Source organism: Copadichromis virginalis, linkage group LG16 (assembly GCF_057382275.1).
Source record: "Copadichromis virginalis isolate Kocher_CV1m ecotype Utaka linkage group LG16, C_Virginalis_male_GT1.1, whole genome shotgun sequence".
Taxonomy (NCBI): domain Eukaryota; kingdom Metazoa; phylum Chordata; class Actinopteri; order Cichliformes; family Cichlidae; genus Copadichromis; species Copadichromis virginalis.
Genome location: NC_140633.1, coordinates 26,137,769 through 26,157,060, shown reverse-complemented (window position 1 = coordinate 26,157,060; position 19,292 = coordinate 26,137,769). Strand labels below are relative to the sequence as shown.

Below are 19,292 nucleotides of genomic sequence, written 5' to 3'. Positions count from 1 at the left end.
CTTTGCAACCAATCAGGAGTGCACATCGGTTTCCCACATTCCCGCTGACGTCATGCACGCTCGCATTGCCTGGGACTGCTGTTGGAGGCGAGGAGCAGCCGAGGGGTCGTCTTCTTCACTCGAGTGTGGACGCGAGTTTCATTCTTCCACATGCATGGGACTAAAAGGCAGGACTTTACAGATGAAGTTACACGTTCCAATGTAGATCCAAGCCGCAGCTCAGCCAGCACAACTACAATCCTCCCAAGGTATGGAAATGTTTCTCTTTTCTTTTCTTTGCAAACTGCTAAATAATTGGAGCGAAAACGCAGGGAGAAATGAAAGCATCTGTGCGCAGAGCAGGAAGGAGGGTATGGGCTGCTTTCTTGAAGTCGGAAAGTGAAAAGAGAGTGGTTGCTTTTTTTTTCAGTCTGTGCATGCGGCATAAGACAAGCTTCTTTTGGCTTCCTCTCAGCGGGGAAGAATCTAATACTACCCTAATCTGTTTCTTGTGACCAAATCATCGCAAACAACGCACACCTTTGAGGGACCTTCACGCGCTGTTTTTGATGCCATGCCTAACCGTTGGGGTGAAAACTTGGCCGGCTAATGTAAATGCACGGAAACTGCTCCGGGGTTAGTTTTCCTCTTGTAGAAAAACTCACTTTAGTGTGGCAATGCCCTTGAAAACGTGTTGCTAAGTAGTGCAGGAAAAGGCAGGTGAGCTTAGAGTGTGGGAATCTTTGGAATGCGAGGTCGCCAAGGGGCGGAGATCCAAACTCTGCTCCTATTAGATTGGCGTACCTTTTACCCTCAGGTTGAACTAGCTACGTTCAAGCTACGCCATATTTAATGACTTCTATTTTGCATTTTAAGGAGGGTAGTTTCTTTTTTAACGGTAACCGTGACTCTACGTTGTCATCGTTTTGCACCGTGCAAGATCAACCTATCTTTGTGGCAGGGGTAGTCTGAAACAGTAATTCAGACCGGGGATTTGATTCATTCCCAGGCCACCTTGTTCATGCGATCCTCACCAAACTGCTGTCTTTGAAGGCTTTTTACTGGTTACAAACTGAGTGCTTGCTCTTTAGGGTATCATATGGGCAGTGGTAGAAGGAATACTCAGGTACTGTTACAAATGTGCCTCTACTGCAAAGTGTATCTTTAGGTGTTACAAAAACACTTTAAAGTGTTCTTGTCAAAGACAACTCTTTGTATTAGTTTTTAACGGCTTATATTTGTCTTCTTTATCAGTAGCATTTATTCATAAGGGAAAACCACCATATTCACAACAGTCTCATAAAATCACGTCAGTCAAACAAATGACTCGGGATATAATTTATAATTAAGATAACAAAATAAAAAATTGGCAGAATCAAATATATAAGCTCTATGTTTCTATTTCCAAAGAAATCACATCATGAAGTGATTACTTTGTTATTAAAAAGGAAATCTGTAGCCAATACTATACAAGCATAACAGACACAAGCATGCACTTAAGAAGTGCATGAGAATATATAAGCTACGTGTGTTTGCTTGTTTGTCTTTCTGTCTGTCTTTGTACACAAAATGAAAAAAGGAGAGGGAAACCAGTGAGTGCAGACCCACAGAGGTGGGGGTGAAACCGTGTAGGTGTAAATGTAAGCAGACAAAGGGTTTTAGAGTTGAAGGCGGGAAAACTCTGGATTCCCAGAATCTTTAAAATGAAGCTTTTGTGCCAACTTTGCCAAGGTCGAAATACTCAAGCTGGGATGTGCCGCACATTAGTGAAAAGAGAAATGAGTGATTCTAATGTGAAACAGCAATGAGTGGCTGCACTAAGAAATGATGAGGATTTTAGAGAGTCTGTGAAGCAGATGAATAGTAAAGGGAAAAAAAGAAAAACACATTTACTTTTATATTTATATATATATATATATATATATTATTCTATTTTTAATTGTTCTTAATTGTCATAGCTTGCTTTTGAAAGTACCTGCGTGCACAGTCCAAAACATGGACATTAGGTTAATGGCAGTTTCTAAATTGTCTGTCTCTCTGTGTTAGCCCTGTGATGGACTGGTGACCTGTACGTGGTCTACCCCACTTCTCAGCCTATGACAGCTGGCATCAGCTCCAGCTCTTCCCCCAACTCTGAATTGCACAAGTGGTTAAAATGGATGGACAAGTACCCCCACAGATGACTTGCGGGAGTAGTTGCAATTCACTAGCACCATCACTGGTTATGGCTATGTAGACTTAAAACTTACCAGAGCAGTTTTCTCACATGGCAGGCAACCTGAATGTTTTGCCTGGGGACATCAATTCAGAAGCAAAATGTAGGGTTAGCTAAATGTTGACATGATTATCTTTACTAATAGCCAGTCACTCACAAGTCAAGCTAAATGCACTAAAATTGACAGTTACCTTAGATAATGCCTTTGTTCATCTAAACTGTTAGATTCCTTCCCACAGTAATCGACTTTTCCCTCACTTTGATATCCGCTGCACCACGAACCATCTTAGATTTTAATAGCAGAATTCGATTTGTGCCGAAGCCATGAATGAATGTAATTTGATGGTGGACACCTGCGCTACTGCTCCAGAAACTTCACCACAAGCAAACCAAAGCAACAACTTCACAATGCAATTCTGCAGCAAGGTCACCAACTGCTCATTCACTGTGAGTGGACCATTAAATATTGTAACAACAAATACCCGTATGTTGTGTCTGTTGTGGTGTGTATGTGTGTTGACAAGTGAGTATGATATTGGCCTCTTGTGTGAATACGTTACTTATTTCACAGCATTTAGCTTCTTCCAGGGCAATGACCTTTTTCTTTTTAATTGTCTTTGTCTTTGCTGACTGTTCGTTTTGCTGGGCAACTTTAATGTTATTTTTATTAGTGCAGAAGTAGGAACCACCCTAGCAAAAAATTAGGTTGGCTGTGTAAAAGTATAGAAAAAATAGAATGCAAATATTTATTATTACCTAAATCTTCACTTTCTTTGAATGAAAATAGCCCAGCAACAACATATCAAAGGTTGATACAAAGACATTTTACGTAGTAACCCAACTTTTTTGATAAACAAGTCTTTATGTTACTTTTTTTTTTTTTTTTTAAACAATGCGTTGGATCCTGCAAGGAAACTCCCTGCAATAGTGTGCTGAATTAGTAGAGGTGGGACTCACCTGGCTCCCCATGATATGATATTATCACAATACTTCACTCATGATACAAGGTCATTTTTTCCAACTGCAAATTATGTCCTTAAAATTAAGCTTTGTCAGCATCTGCATCTGTTTTATCCAGTAAGATAAAGTTATCTCACTTAAGTTATTATGGTGCAAAATGAAACTGTAAAGCATAAACAATACTGTCACTTTATCTGCCATAAATGTTGCCATCTGTGATTGAATGGAGCCTAGTTCTCACATAAATGCAGTCTGTTTCTGATACAACAATTAAATATGATAAATCACCAAAGCAGAGTGTGTCCAGTGTTGGATTTACAGTTGAGCTAAGTTTCCTCGGCTAACATTAACATTAGTGGTGCGTGAGATGAGTGCTCTTGTTCATGGTATTCCCAGAGTACTATAATTTATTTAGTAAAATACTGATATTTGGTGTTCTTGTATTGATAAAATATCACATATCTTTGCTGATTACTTGTCCATTGTCATTGGGTTCTTACTGGCTCTTCTTTAAAAGTCACCATGTTGCGTCTATCTTGCCTTTAGCACTATGACAGCTGGGATAGGCTCCAGCCTCCCTATGACCCTGAATTGGATAAGCAGTTAAGGGGGAAAGGGAACCTACAACCATGTGCATTTCATTCACATTTGTGTTGAAATTCCCAAGAGTAAAGATTATCTCAAGCAACATAACGGCCTTCGCGCAGTCCTTGGCATACTTAATAACTTGAACTAAATGCCCCTAAAATCCAAGTTTGTTGAAAATCATTCCAAGGGGAGTAGTTTTTTTGTTTTGTTTTTTTTGTTGTTGTTATTGTAGTTCCCTTGTGTCTGTTTAAGTCTTGGTAAAACCAACGCAGGGAAATATAAAAGACTGCAGAAGCAGTCATTCATTTTGTTATGATGGATATCCACTAAAGGTCAAGTCTCATACAAAGATGTTAGGAGCCATGCTTCAAGTCTCTTGTTTTTTGCCACACTGCTTAGAAAGGTTATCTGCATGCATCACCAATGTGACAATAGTGCAAGTTTATTTCAACAGTGGAAATGCATATGGCAACTAATAACACACACTTTCACTCTCAAAGACAAAACACACACACATAAAGGAGGGCTCTCTAGGTTACTCCCCTCGTGGTTCACATTACTGCACTAGTCACACACTGCCACACAGCTGACAACCATTGAAGGAGGTTTACTGTAGATTTGAAACAACAGTACGATTTTGGTTTGTAGAGTCAGTCTCCTTCTGTTTGTTTATTTGTTGCAGGTTTTTTTTTTCTTTGCTCTAAGCAGTGACACTGCTTCAGGCACAGAGAGAGAGGTTTTAGCCGATCCAACCTACAGCGAGTTAGGCGTCATTTTCATTTGTTATGCTTCCCACTGTTTATCACTATTTGCAGTGCGGATTTATAATGCATTTTCATAACTATCTGTTCCGTGGTTGTTTTTCATTAGGAAAAACCAGACTCTGAAGTAGACGAAGCACAGCCAGGCTCGCAAAGGATCGTTTGTGTGTTGGTGTCATTGTTTGAGCCAGTCTTCATGGTGACTTTTTTTTAATGGATCCTGACAACAGCTGAATAGTTTAGTGCCCTTTGGCGAGCCTCTACTCCTTGTATTTTTTTCACCCCTTATTTCTGGCCCAACATCAAGGCGTAATCCTTAACCCCTATGTTTCATGTCAGATTTGCTTTTTTTCTACTACGATCAAAAAGCAGCCCCACACACACACAATCACACTCCATTTTAAGACGGGGAAAATGTTTCCATTCGCTGCCTTGTAGCCCATGTGGAACCAAAATGGTTATTTTTCCTTATGTCTGCATGCCTGTATTCAAATAAAGTGCTGAAGTATGAACGTCTTCACATAGCCAGTCAAGAGAAGGTCAGCATCCGTTATGTATAATTCAGTCAAGCACTCTTTAGGAAAAGTTTTTACTGAAAAGCGGTGTGCATTTTTTGTCGTATTTACTCCCTTACTAACATTTAGTATAATATTGGTGTATTCATAACATTTGATGATTTTTAGTTTACAAAGTCAAAGTTATGATTGACTGTTAGTGTTTACGTTACGTTTAAAACACTTTCACTAGATGTAGAGTCTTCAAAAGTGTGATTGATGTTCAGATTTTGATTTTTTTTTTTCCTCTTTGCTTGTGAAGTTTCCTCAGCTACTGTGCCAGTGTGGGATGATAATAATAGTTCATTGTGGCAGTGGCAATCAACCAAAGAATGGCTTTTATGCATCCTTTGACACATAATTTATTTTTTTTCCCATCAAATTAACCCAGCAACTTTCTATCCCACATCTACGTGGTTTTCTCCAGAGGCAGTAGATCTCTACTCCCTACTTTCTTCTTTGAGAACAAACCACATGTAGGAAAAAAGGGATTTTCCAGTGTGGAGTGTTGTAGCTGTTCCTTTTTTTTATCACTCAATATGAAAAAATATGCATTCCTATTCTCCAAAAATATGTGAAGATAACAGTGTTGATATGCAAAAGTATTTCAAGGTGTCCTGTCAGTTTTTACTCATATTGTGCACAAAATAATAATAATTAGAGAGCTATAATTTATGTATGTGGTTCATTCAGTTTTGTTTTGGCATGCGTGGATAAGCCTTGACATGCGCGGCTGCTAGCTGATTGTTGATCTAACTGGATATGTAGATGGAAAGAGCGCCAGATTTCATGCTTTGGTTGGATCCCGGACAGCTAAAGATAATACAGAACACAAAGCTTGTCAGCGCTTCTAGAGATTAGGTTCACAATAGACTTCGGTCCAGTAAAACAGCCCTCCATTGGCCCGACATGCTGAGTCTGGAAAGGCGGCCCCACATTAGTGTGTATGTGGACAGTTAAGCGGAGAGGCAGAGCTTTTCCCCTCACTGTCGCTTGCTCCACATGCGGCCTTACTACTGGAATCTTTCTCCAAGCTCATTGCTTGAACAATCCAATCTCTTTAAGCCTATCTGGCTGCAGAATTACCTCAACCAGGCACATAATACCTTGTTGAATATTTCAGAGTGCTACTCACATTATCACCCCAGGCAAAAGCTATCACTTCGCAAATCATGAAAGGAGGAGTAATATGAAAGTCCATCTCAGTGGGGTGCTTAACATAACAAGCAGGCACCCCCCCCCCCAAAAAAAAAACAAAAACCTTTGTGTAGTCGTAAAAAAAATTTCAAATGCCAGAAAGACGCTGGCTTTTGAGCCAGTTGCCGTACGGCTTTTAATAATTCAACATGCTATGTAGTCTAAGCTCTTATTTAAAGGTTTACAGTACTGGACGAGTATTGAAATTGAACCAGCAGACCCTACCTATAAGTGGAAACTGTAATGGTGTGACATTTTCAGTTTGTAACTTAATTGTTTACATAATTTCTCAAACTTTTAAAATCATATTTTAAAGACATGACAGTATTTAAGTTACAAACATAAATTTTGGCTATGTACCTCTTGGTCAAAAGGTGAAGGTCGCTCCCCAATGTCACTTTAGTGACCACAAGGGTTATGCATGCTCACAGGGTACAACTGAAAAGTAAACTATCTGCAGGATTTGTCTGCCTCACCTGTTTCCATAAAAAGATTCACTTCCTAAATGTCAAGGCATTTAGAAGACTGCAACAAAGTCAAATTACCTCTGAAAAGGGGAGTTGTTGACACTCGAAATAAACAAATAAATACAGTTCAAGGCAGCACATGACATTTAAAATGGCATTTTATAGTTCCCAATTTTGTGTTTGGTCACGGAGTTGAAAGGCAGATGTTGGCTATATGATATCAAAGCCCATATTGTATCTTTTCTTTCTTTTTTTCTGTCAGAGCAACCTGATATAGTGACAACATCAAAGTGGGCATACCTGACGTCTTAAGCCAAGGGTGCACCCTCTGATTTAACTTAAATGAACTACACACGGCTCTAAAGATTTCTTCTTTTCCTAGCACACAGCTTACTCAGATTATGTGCGCCAAGGAGAAGAGAGATGCTCTAGAATTTCTTAGCTTCAAAGAAAACAAACACAAAAGTTTCTGGTTAATATCTGCAAATTGCTCATGCTGTACTAGAGAAACTGTCACATCTATGCTACCAGCTTACAAATGCAGTCAACACGTTAAAGGTTTCATTCTCGTCTCAGCAAGAACAGTTTTTTTTGGCACCTGAAGTGCACTTTCCGTTGCTTGCACCAGTAACCCTGAACAATGCCAAGCCCTTTAAGTTTTGGATAGAAGTCATTCCCAGGTGTTCAGAGATAATTTGAGATTTCCTGTTGTTTCCGACAAAAGCCCCAAAATGATGGGAAGAAAACTGCATGCCACAAGAAGGGGAGCATCTTATGTTAACACTGGGATGAGACATGGCTTGTTGTTTAGATCTCTTTAAGTTCCAAAATTGCCCATTTAAGGCAGTGAATTTTTAAAATGTCCCATGGTTAGACATTAAAATATGGACATGCATCAGAACTCAATCATTGATTTAAAATGTTATCTGGTGGTGGTTGGATGAACTGACATTTATTTAAGCAAGGTAATTCTGTCTTGAGCTGTAGTGCTTTGCATATTGGTGCCCTGGCTGTGTGATTGAGATATAATTATAATGGATAATCCTCCCTTTCGAAACCTAGTATGAACATACTTCACGAAATGAAATGATTTTTTTTTTTTTTAATTCAGTATGACTCAAAATGAGTGACTGAGGCTCTAAACTGAGCACGAAAGTTTTCACATAGACTTGCACAGGACCAGAAGTCTTTTTGCAACCACAGGTACCGCCCCCTGGTGATGTTAAAAACAGTGCAGGTTTATGAGACCTTTGCATTGAGTTTAAGCTTAATTCATACTTCTGGGATGACTCTATATACAGGCCTATGCAAGTACCCAGTGCTGTTGCCAGGATTTATGCTTGTGTGTGGTATGGCTGCGTTGCAGTTTTATTGCCAAAACACTAGCTGCTATTAAGGGTTTCGCTCTTTGTGTCAATCTTTTTTTCTTTTTTTTTTAAACAATTTGAAAAATGAAAAATTGGGGCGACTGTGGCTCAGGGGGTTGGGAATCGCATCTGTAACCGGAAGGTTGCCGGTTCGATCCCTGGGCTCTCTGTCCTGGTCGTTGTGTCCCTGGGCAAGACACTTTACCCTACTTGCTTACTGGTGTTGGCCAGAGGGGCCGATGGCGCAATATGGCAGCCTCGCTTCTGTCAGTCTGCCCCAGGGCAGCTGTGGCTACAACTGTAGCTTGCCTCCACCAGTGTATGAATGTGAGAGTGAATGAATAGTGGTATTGTAAAGCGCTTTGGGTGCCTAGAAAAGCGCTGTATAAATCCAATCCATTATTATTAAAAATGGTATCAGGAAATGTGAAGGAGGAAACTACGTTGATTAATTGGTGTTAACATGATGTTTATGTACCTACAGTGATGATTTAACGCAACATTGGGTTGCCCAACGTAATCCTTGGTTCTTGGAAAAACAGAGTGAGATGTTTCACTATGGGAATCGCGTTGTTGTGATCAACTACGGAAGCTCCAATGACACCACGTCTGTCCATAACAGACCTTGTCGAGCCATGCTCAGAGATCCGCCTCCTTATTAAAACATGGCCGACCAGCCCTTTGTTACTCATAGTAAGCAGATTTCTTTGTGCCCAAGCAAGGAGGGAAGTGTTGGTGAAACAAATCACTCTGTTTTCAAGGAGCCAGAGGTTATGTTAAGTAACCCCCTTTTTTTGTTTGTTTGTTTTTTGGTAACTTCGCTTGGTGTTTTCACTGCGGGGAGATGCAGCCCAATCCAGCTAAGCTCCAGCACTGCTCAAGATCTAAGGTTGGACCCTGATGCATTAGATTCCAGCACTGCCTGACCCAGAGATGACTGTGCAACATCCAACTTATAAAAATGTTTAAAAGCCAAAGAGACCTTTGGTTGGGTCATAGGCTGCTTCCATGACTTCAGCATCACTCAAGCCTGACAGGTTTAACCATAAGGCTCTCTTACCTGAGTGCAGCCCATTACACGCCCACAACCTTGGCCTGCTCCCCTGGAGGACGAAGGATGAGATTATTTACTCCTGGGCGTAGAAGGTGAAGTCCTCCATGTCCTCTAGTTTGAGGAGGTTGGAGCATCAACTCCATGCCATCGACACCGGACTCGCCCATGTTTTGATCAAGGAGGCCCTCAAATGATGGGGGGCATGAGCAGAGACTCTTCCTGGATATCACTCGTTGCAGTAGCAGCTCGCAGGCAGTGGGTCCTGACTGTTCTTCACTGTTACTCTCAACCTCCTTTCCCATACAAATGATAAATATCAGATGAGGGTCCCTGCCCGAGATGGTGGCACTACATGATGCGGGGAATCGGCGGGATACAACCTCTTTAGCCTTTGATTCTGGCCCTTTGGTGGAGATAAGAGCCATAGCCATGGTTAACATTCATAACATTCATAACTATCACTAGCTGCCGTCAAATCCAAGCTAGTAGCAGCGAAAGCCAGTTCAGCATGTTAGAATAAGAAGGCGGAGCCCTGAGCACAGCGTGACAAGGTCAGTCATGGACAGACGTGGTGTCACTGGAGCTTCCGTAGTTGGTCAAGCCAAGGCGATTCCTATAGTTAAACACTAAGCGAAATTAGAAAAAGAACTATAAATTCCTGTCACTTTCCAGCCCACGACACAATGTCCATCTTCCATACTGTCTGTGGTAGTGAGTAAAAGACTCCAAAAATCCCCCTAAATTTAAAGATGACTGCTAATCAGAGCAGTATCTGAAATGATAGTTAAATTTTGAATGTCCTTACAGTAGAAAAAGGCATTAGAACAGTGTAAGAAGACTGTAACATTAAAGTTTAGTTTCCTTTTATTGCACTAAGGAAAATTGCATTAAAATATATCTATATTTACTTTTCATCGATACCCTGTGATCACTTTAGATATTACAAAACTTCAGACCCACTCTCAGTATTGTCTCACAAATATATACTCTCTCGCCTACATTTTGTTTGTTGGGGTTTCTCACTGTAGTATACGCATGAAAAATGATGGGGTCATTGATGAGTAGCCTTCCAGCAATGTGTTTCACAAACATGTTAGCAAATCACTGTGAAGACACCACTTGACTCTGCAGCACCATCTGCTCAGCTGTGATGTGGCGTGTGCTGCATGTGCTGCAGGCAGTGGAGAAAGCATTGTAGACAATCAAGCTGGAGCCGCTCTACCAGGGAAATCATGTGATGACAACTTTTACAAAACATCCAAAGTATCTTTTCCTGCATTATCTTGTCAGTTTCTGTGCAACATGTAAACCGATGCAGATCTGTGATGGACTAGGCTGATGATTTGCTAGCTTCAATTATTTCAGTTATTTATTTATTCGAACCTTGTTTTGCTATCAGAGTGCATTTAATTTGAAAGGTATTATTCTTTTCCTTCAATTAAATGTGAATGGAGATCAAAAATCCTGTCAGAATAGCTTCTTCGTGACACAATAAAACAGGTTGTTGGGCACTATTTTCACCCACCTTCCCTCCAGCAGTTATTGGCAGTAGTCACTGAAATTTTCAACCTAAGTTGGTGCTGACTTTTTTTTTCTCTCTGCCTGATCTGATTTCTGTACAGTAACCTGTCACCTCAGAACGTAAACATTTTAGTTTAAAAAAAGTACTCATGTGCAGAACAAATCAATCTGTCAAGAGACAATTTTCAAGCTGTAATTCACAGCTTGTGGTAAATACCAGATTGGCATGCAGGTTATTGTAGAACCCCTTAACTGCTTAAACGAATTGTTGCTACTTGACTGTTTCTAGCTTGCATAGAAATATGGCAAAATGTATACTTGTAATACTTATTGTATGCTATCTCTATTCTGTCTCTTGATCTCTGTTTGAAAAAAGTGCAGACTAAAGGTACGTGCTGGGCTAATCTGGGAGTTTATATAACTTTCGGATACCTTTCACTGGCTATCTTGTTATGGTGTACATTTTTAATTGATCACAATAGGAAAAAAAGGAAGTACCATGTAATAGTGGGTCTTTGTGCTTAAACATTCTTTTTACTTTTTCAATAACATTAACTGAACTGTTTCATTTTGAAAGCAGTTGCTTCATTTCTTTATGTTTTGTATGTATATTTGTGCAATTAATAGTGGCAAGACTGAAATTTGAATGGACAGCAGCACATTGTTTCATGACCCCTGCCTGTCAACTCTGAAGCGCAAGGCATTGAGTAGGCAGTGCTGATGCAAATCAGTTATCAGAAAATACACTGCACATCTTTAATGTATCTATGCACATCCCTCTTTAAGTTCATACTTCCCAGCAAACAACAGTTGGAGTTTTTGCTGTTGTTGTTTTTACCAGAGTTCAGAAGTCAGTCTCACTAAATTCAGTCTTTCGGTGTGAGTATTTTATAATTATTGAAGCTTACTGTGTTCACTGAACAATTATTTTAAGCAATGTTTAAAGCCAGAAGACCAGAATATCTTTGGAGCCTAGAGATTGTCTATTAAAACGAAAAGGGAAGTAGTTTGTGTCAATATAAAAGGATTATCTTTTACATCCCAAAGCAGAAGAGCTATTATGATAACTAGAAAATGGCTCTGGTCACTGTCACAGATACATTTCCTAGCTCCTTTAATCGTTCTTAATTAAGGTCAGTACAGTTATCTTTTAAAGGACGACATTTCTAAATTGCCCGAAGAATCATGTTGGATGTCCATTGTTCATTCACTCACTATAATTCTTAAACTCTAGCAGATATTGGTAATTGGTGATGTCTGTTAATACTTTTGTGTGCAATCACAGGACTTGCAGTTATTACGGCTTATGTTTTTGTTTTTTTTGTTTTTTTTGGCACATCAGAGTTCTTGATAATGTTTTTGGAAGTAAGTTATCTTTAAACTGTGGGTCCATAGTGTAGTAGCAAGTGAAAGGTTGCTGCTTTGATCTCAGCCTGAGACACAAGGGTGAAAGCAGATAATTCCACCATTAGGATTCATGAAACTTGGACTTATTATGAGTGGATGATGATGGTCTCAAAACTTTACCATGTTATTTCAACAAAATCTCTAATTATTATAGTTCTAAAAATATAGGAAAAAAATACTGAAAGTGGTGTTATCAATGCTTGCAGATGGCAGTATTTATAAGTGTCATTAAATGAAAGGCATTTTCCATCCCTCTTTTCAAATGAGCTACTGTCATTGATGAAACACTTCCTTATTCGAAGTGTGAATCAAAGTGCCAGCAGCAGCAGCAGCAGCATTATACTGCAATAATAGCGACACGCCATTATGTGTAAGGAGACATCATAAGTCAAGTGTAGGCACAAAAGTGGCCTAACTACTCTTGTGCTTGGGGTACTTTTTCCTCTGGAAATTTTAAATAAAAGTATAACATGACTGCTTAACACTTAGTTTCACAGTAACTAAAGTAAATTGACCTTGTAACTTTCAGGACGTGCACAATAGTGTTACACAGTAAAACTGAAATATATATTCTTGGGTCTGGATTTTTTGCCAGCTGCATTTTTCAATTTGTTCTTCCTGCCACATGGAGTGCAGCTAGCAAGCGGAGCTAAGAATGCTCGGTTGAGACATTTGTTTACTTTTAGATTGCATCACCAGTTGCTAGTATCTCTTTCGTTTGGTTGTTCTCAGTGGTGTTCTCAGAAAGCTTTCTTGTACATTTACTTTAAATTACTTGGAAATAGTTGAAGTAGCTTCCTTTTTACTTAACTGAGATCGCTGACATGCACTCTTGCTCTCAGACATGCCTGGTAAAGTTAATATCAGCATAATGATCACCTTTCTACCGTGGGAGCTCAGAGCAGCAAGTGCAAGGTACAGTAAACACAAATATCCTTTTTCCGACAGCAGTGGAAAAAGCAAAGATTCTCTTGCCTCATGATAGTTGGGATAGACTCCAGCTCCCCGCAAGCCTGGTAAGGACACGCAGAGGAGAATGGGAGGGTTGAATTTACAATTCATTCCAGTTACAAGTTTATTTGTTTTCTTCTTGTTCATTCAATGTTTAACCAATTGGCCACAAGTTCCATTGAGCAGTTCTTTCAGGGCATCTTGGAAAGATGACCCCTTAGTAAGTAATTTTTTTTCCCCTCCCCTGAAAGTGACCCTAAACGAGGTCTAACAGCAGGATGGTTCATATTATCTTAAAAAGGCATGCAGGCAACAAGCTGTTCTGAAATGGCCTACAAACTCTTACAGCGGAAAACAACCATTAAATGCTGAGTGAGCTTAGTTATTTGCTTGACACATTTCATTGTGGGAGCCAGAACACTGCCAATAACAGTAATGCTGATTTTTCCTTTTCAGTTCACGCCCTTTCGGATGGTCCTGGTATTTCATGACATAAAATCTAAACAGGATAATTTGAATTGATAGTTATTCCAGTCAGCCGTGGGAAAAATGCTTGACACGGCAAATCGAGTGCATAGGGTTGATAAAAGTCACATTGATTAAACACATTTTAACTCGGCTGAGAAATTAGGTTAAATAATGAACATCCGATGCCATGTTTAAATCCCAAGATACATTTGTCCGGTATAGCATACATTACAAAAGGAATTAGTTTTTTTTAAGTTTTTTTTTTTTATATATATTGACTGTTTAGATGATCTACACAACATTGTTATAATTCCCTCTTGGAAAGCATTTCTGCTGAAGTTGTTGTGTTTCTGTTGTAATTGTACGCAGAAAGGCTTTAGGGTGTTAAATGTATTTGTCTAACGACGTGTGACAGAATGAAGCATGTCTGTCTCGCACAGACCCCGATTCTATTTAAGGGATTAGCATGCAATCATCATAATTTATGTCCCCGCATGTCACAACATATTACTGGTGGTGACATGTTGGAAACAGCTGATGAGACTTCAGTTGCGCCTCTCAGCTCCCTGTTAGTTAAGGTATTGAGAGGAAATGATTTTGAGGGTGAATGATCTGTAGGATTTTTGTTTGCAGAAAGTTACTCTTGCGTTTTTATCGCTGCACGGAGCAAACACAGATTATTTGGTGATGCAGTCATCTCTTCAATGCGCTTTTTAAGTAAACGTGTCTTGGATGGTAAAGTGCAGCTCAGGACTTACCCACGTTTCTTTCCCGCCCCCCACTGTGCTGCAATGACTGTGTTCCCTACCTTTATTCATTCACAAGCCCTGCCCTGTGGCCACACATGCTCATATACCTAGACCTCAGGTTATTGCAACATTTCTCGGGGTGAGGTCCAACGTGTGAAGTGGGTATGGGTGCAGCTTCTGAGTGATTTCCTTCCCACACTCTTTGTTGAAAAGTGAAGGAGATGCTCTCAGGCTTTCGTCTCTATTCACCACAGCCTTGTACGTCTAACGTTTTTAATCCTGTATCAACAGAAGGACAGGTATGTGTCTCACTCAAAGGAAACTACATCTTTCTTTTGAGCTTATTCAAGGTAATTATTGACAGAGTGATTGTGTGTGCGCAAGAGTGACTGATTCTGCTTTGGAAAGGAGACATTCCTGTTGGGTGTGTCAATATGAGCAAAGTATTTTTCAGCTGTTGAAAGCAGCAGAAAGTCAAACATCTGGTTGTCTAATAATAACTTTTTTTCTTGTTTTGATCCTGGCACGTCCACTATGTGGGGCTCACAAGAAGTTTTCATTATTTTCTTCAAAATGCTATTTTCTTGTGAGCACATTACTAGCAAATCCATGTATTGATGCTTAGATGCATATTCTGTCTGACGTTGGGGTCAGTCAAGGTTCATACAGTTTGATTCAGACCATTTACACATTTGTATTTCTAAATTCCCACATCTGCTCATAGCAAATACTTTGTGAGGATGTCCGCCAGTGTTTCGTAACCATCTGTTGAGTCTAATAGTTTGCTCAGTTAAGAGGTCTAGAAATGGCTTCAGTTTCAGGGCCATACCTAAAAATGAAATGCTGCTGTTGTGAATGAGAGGTTTTTTTTTTTTTTTTTTAACTTTCCTCAAAAGTGTTTTTGAACCTCTTTCTGTCTTTGTAGCGTCTGCTGGACATAATTTGATGGTGTTTTGTGCATCAGGAAAGTCAATACACTGTTAAAAAAGAAGCAATTTAGTATTGTGGGTCTTTGGGGATGTTGTTGTACCTGCTGAGATTATTAATGATTAGTGATGGGACTGAATTTCTCCTCACAATAAAAGTCAGTCTAGATAAGCTGGAAGCATTCATGCGTCGCATGGCCCTGACAGCAAACGGTTATTTATTTATTTTTCTTACTTAAAAATATAACTTGAAATACATCAAATGATTTCACTCGTCAGATTGTCCTCTCAACATACGGTAATCAATGCAACTTGGATATGCTCATAACATGGTTTTTGTTTGTTTAACCTTGGTAAACTGTATAATGCATGTGTGATTATGCTGCACTGAGACAACCAGCAATCAGACATACACCGCGTTGGTTTGAAAATTACACATCTGACTCTTCATTGTATTTTAGAAAACAAGCTTTCTGTCTAATAACAGGAATATTGGGGGATGATTTGCAACAGGCCTGATTACTTCAAAAAAGATTCACAAATTCAGTGAGGCTAATTGGATCATGAACAAATTAATTAATTATTTTGAGGCATTTGTATTGTGATTTTGGGATCTGCGTCAGACTTATTGCACCCATGTTTCCATTACAGATCTGGGGGTGGGGGGAATCTGACCAGCAGCAGCATGAATGGCATCCAAGCATAAATCTAGCTCCATTTGTTTTCCTGTTAGGAAAAACCACAGATTTTATGTCCTGACAGGCTGGAGTTTGTGCAACCTCCACAAACACAATAATTCGCCATGACGGAGAAAAGTGAAATGCAAGATAAAACTTGTGAGACAGTCCAAGTCACTGCATCACAACCACTCAGACTCACTACTACGTTCTGTAAAAAGTCTTTTATAGGGTGCTGCTCAAAAGGCAAAGTTCTTCATGTGACTTTTTGTCTTCATGTGTCATAATACATTTAAAGTTGTGCATTAACTATCAAACTGTAATTTCCAACAAATATTAAGTATACATTTAGTGAAAAATTCAGCCTGAAAACTGGTCTTTAAGTAGCTCTCGCCTGTGTTTGTGCCATTGATTTTTCCCAGCTGCTTTTAGCTCAGCAAGTCAAGGCAATCAACTGCTGCTTCTTTGAGATTCCCTGCAATTGAAATTCAGGCTAATGTACTATCATTTCTCAGCTCGTCTCCATTTCTGTGCTGAATGTCGGTGATGTGGTGTCACTCAGCCCCCTGGAGAGAAATTTGCTTCCCTGAAAGTCAACAGATAATGGTTCTAATGGGTTTGACGTACAGGACCAATTACAGGAACACCGCGTGTGTTCAGGTGATGGCAATTTATCAACTTTGCAAGTAAAAGGGGCTGAAAAGGAACTTTAAATAAGAAACAATAAGAGGATTTCAGAAAAAAATAGTCTAAAGGAAAACAGTTTCTTTTATTATACTTTTGCAGGGAAAACTAATTTGAATACAGCAGTGCGTGCTCATTTGCCACTTTTTTGGGTGCATCTGTTCAGTTGCTAGTTAATGTAGAAATCTAAGTAGCCAATTACATGGCAGGAGCTAGTTAAAGATGTCAAACCAAGCATCAAAATGGGGAAGAAAATGACTTAAAGTTTACGTCATCATTGTTGGTAGTGGTAGATTGACTGATTTGAGGGTACTACTGTTTTGGTCTAATGGTGTGGGAGATATTTTTTATTTTTTTTGGCATAGCTCGGCCCACTTATTACCAACTAAATATCACCGAGTATCACCTCAATTTGGTTTAATGAAGTTGAAAATGAGTTCACTGTACTCAAATGGCCTCTACAGCCACCAATAGAGCACCTTTTGGATGTGGTTGAATGGGAAATTCACAGCATGGATGTTCAGCTGCCAAATCTGCAGCAACTGTGTAATGCTATCATGTCAATATGAAACACATTCTCTGAGCAATGCTTCCTGGCAACTGCCATAAAGAATTAAAGCCGTTCTAAAGGCAAACACTGGTTCCACCCAGTTCTAGCAAGGTGTACTTAACAAAGTGGCCAGTGAGTGCATGTATAATGACATCAAGATAAACTCCTCACCACTGTGACTTTGACAGCAGTGCTGGCTTTTTTTTCAGCTGCTCCCTCCTTCACCGCTGGATGGAAACGCATATTTGTTCTGGGACAGATTTCACCCAGATTCAATATGCTTCCTATACGCAGTGTGCTTCCTGCCAGGTTTGAACCAGGGATCGTGACAGGTTATTACCGGAGCTGTGATATACATCTGCTTATTTCATTTAATTTTTTTAACTTGTTTTTCATCAGATTGTATAGCAGCAGACAGTTTTAGTACAAGTAGGACAATAAACTGAAAATCCTGCTAATTTATTTGCAGTGTTTTTGTTGACGAGACATCAGACTTTACAGCTTGACAGCTGGCCAACTAGCTACCCAGCAGGGACAGTTACAATAAAGTAGAATCTGCACACTGTTCGCTCAACTTCCACTGCTTCATATCTTGCAGGCAGAGATAATATCTTGTCATCAAATACAAACGTGGCTCGGAGCCTTTTTCCCAGTTTATCCCTATCCCGTAATGCAGTCTCTGAATGTGGAAAAGCCAGAGTCGACAGTCCCTGATCCACACGGACTGCCTTATTCACTGCATAGTCTGTGTGCAACTCAAGATGCTTAATATAGCGACATATCATCTTGCTTACGTTTTACCTAAAGTGCCAATCTACAGACAGACACAGACATTTATGTTCAAATAACACATTATTTTTCTCAAAGGAAACATTTCTTCAGCATCTCTTTTCGCTCTTGGGTGGGTCTTTGTTCCTGGCTTTTTAAGGACTACTTCCCAAAACACCCAACGTGCTCTGATTGGCTGGCTAGTTCTTGCTATGTTATGGCGAAAATCAGACATTGATCTCCAAATGAAGTCTCGTCAACAAGTATTACTAGCAAGAAAACAATTCAACTCACCACAGTTTATAGTGTCACAACAAAAGGGTCTGACTACTGGGCCTGAAGATTGATTTATTTCTTTAATTCGGTTAGAAATACAAAAACAAAACCACAAAACATTTCTGCTTGGTGGTTATGTTTGATTAGAGCAAAGTTTGCTTGTTGTTTATTGAGAGACTCGCAGATACATGAATGCCGTAAAACTGTGTATTTATCTACAAACGAGCCTTGGCTTTCACCTCAGTTAATCCAAATATTGTGAGTAGAAGAAAAAACACATCTTCAGAAAAATGTCTGTCATAACCTTAAGTAGGCAGTTATAACCCAAAATGCTTCCTAGCAGAAATATGAGACGGGTAAACATGCAAAACTCTAACAAAGGTTTCCTTCTTCACTCTGACTTCTCAGAGTCACCCTTTTTCTTCTGCACGTCGATTGCTAGTGACAGATAATAGTTTTTCTCCCGCAGCGCTTGTTGGGGAAGGTGTTACTAGACACGGGTGGTTTTCGAGTGATCCAAGGACTGATTAATTCATGACTGTAGATGAAACTGATTGGGGGGGGGGGGGATGGAGGGGGGGAAAAGGCTGTATATGAACTTGAAGCTCTGCCTCAGCTTTCTTTATTGCTATCCCCTTTAAAAAAAACCTTCATTTAGGTTTTGACACATTAGAAGAAATAAGTTTTCAAACCCTGTGGCACACTCATTTTCCCTTTATGTCCTTTCAGTATGAACCACATTTAGTTTGGGAAACGGTCACCAGAAGAGGTGTTGTGTAAGAAGCTGAGAGGAGTGGCCAAGTCTGAGGTCAGTAGATCAGATCATGTGATCCAGTGTGTCAGGGTGGGGTCAGACTAAGACTTTTCTTGGCAGACTAGGAGACACTGAGGATTATAATGCTTACAGGGAGATTTAGCTTTGACTAGAAAAGGATGTCTAGTAAAAGAGAGGCTTATTATTCCATGTTGAATAGGTAGATAAGTCTGACAGTTGATGAAATTCATTTTCAGTTTTCTTTAGTCTTGCTGTCATGCAGGCTGTTTGTATTCTGCTTAGTCAAAGGAAACAATTATAACAGTAATAATTAGACACTGGCTTGCTTCTTTATCTTGACCACAATGAGGTCATCTTTATTCTGGAGGAACTACGCAGTGTGGTCCTTGCGCATTAAA

The 19,292-nt window shown here is 39.7% G+C and overlaps 1 protein-coding gene across 5 annotated transcripts in view; it reads left to right on the top strand.

The window, feature by feature from the left end:
* The first annotated feature begins 55 nt into the window (after nucleotides 1–55).
* The window catches only part of pkp4 (plakophilin 4), a 92,406-nt gene continuing 73,169 nt past the window's right edge, over nucleotides 56–19,292 (top strand). For 4 of the 5 annotated variants that reach the window (XM_085434109.1, XM_085434110.1, XM_085434111.1 and 1 more), the window contains exon 1: nucleotides 56–248. The gene's annotated coding sequence lies outside the window, so the exon portion shown is untranslated. The remainder of the gene's footprint in view (nucleotides 249–19,292) is intronic. The other variant, XM_085434112.1, reaches the window with a different exon arrangement.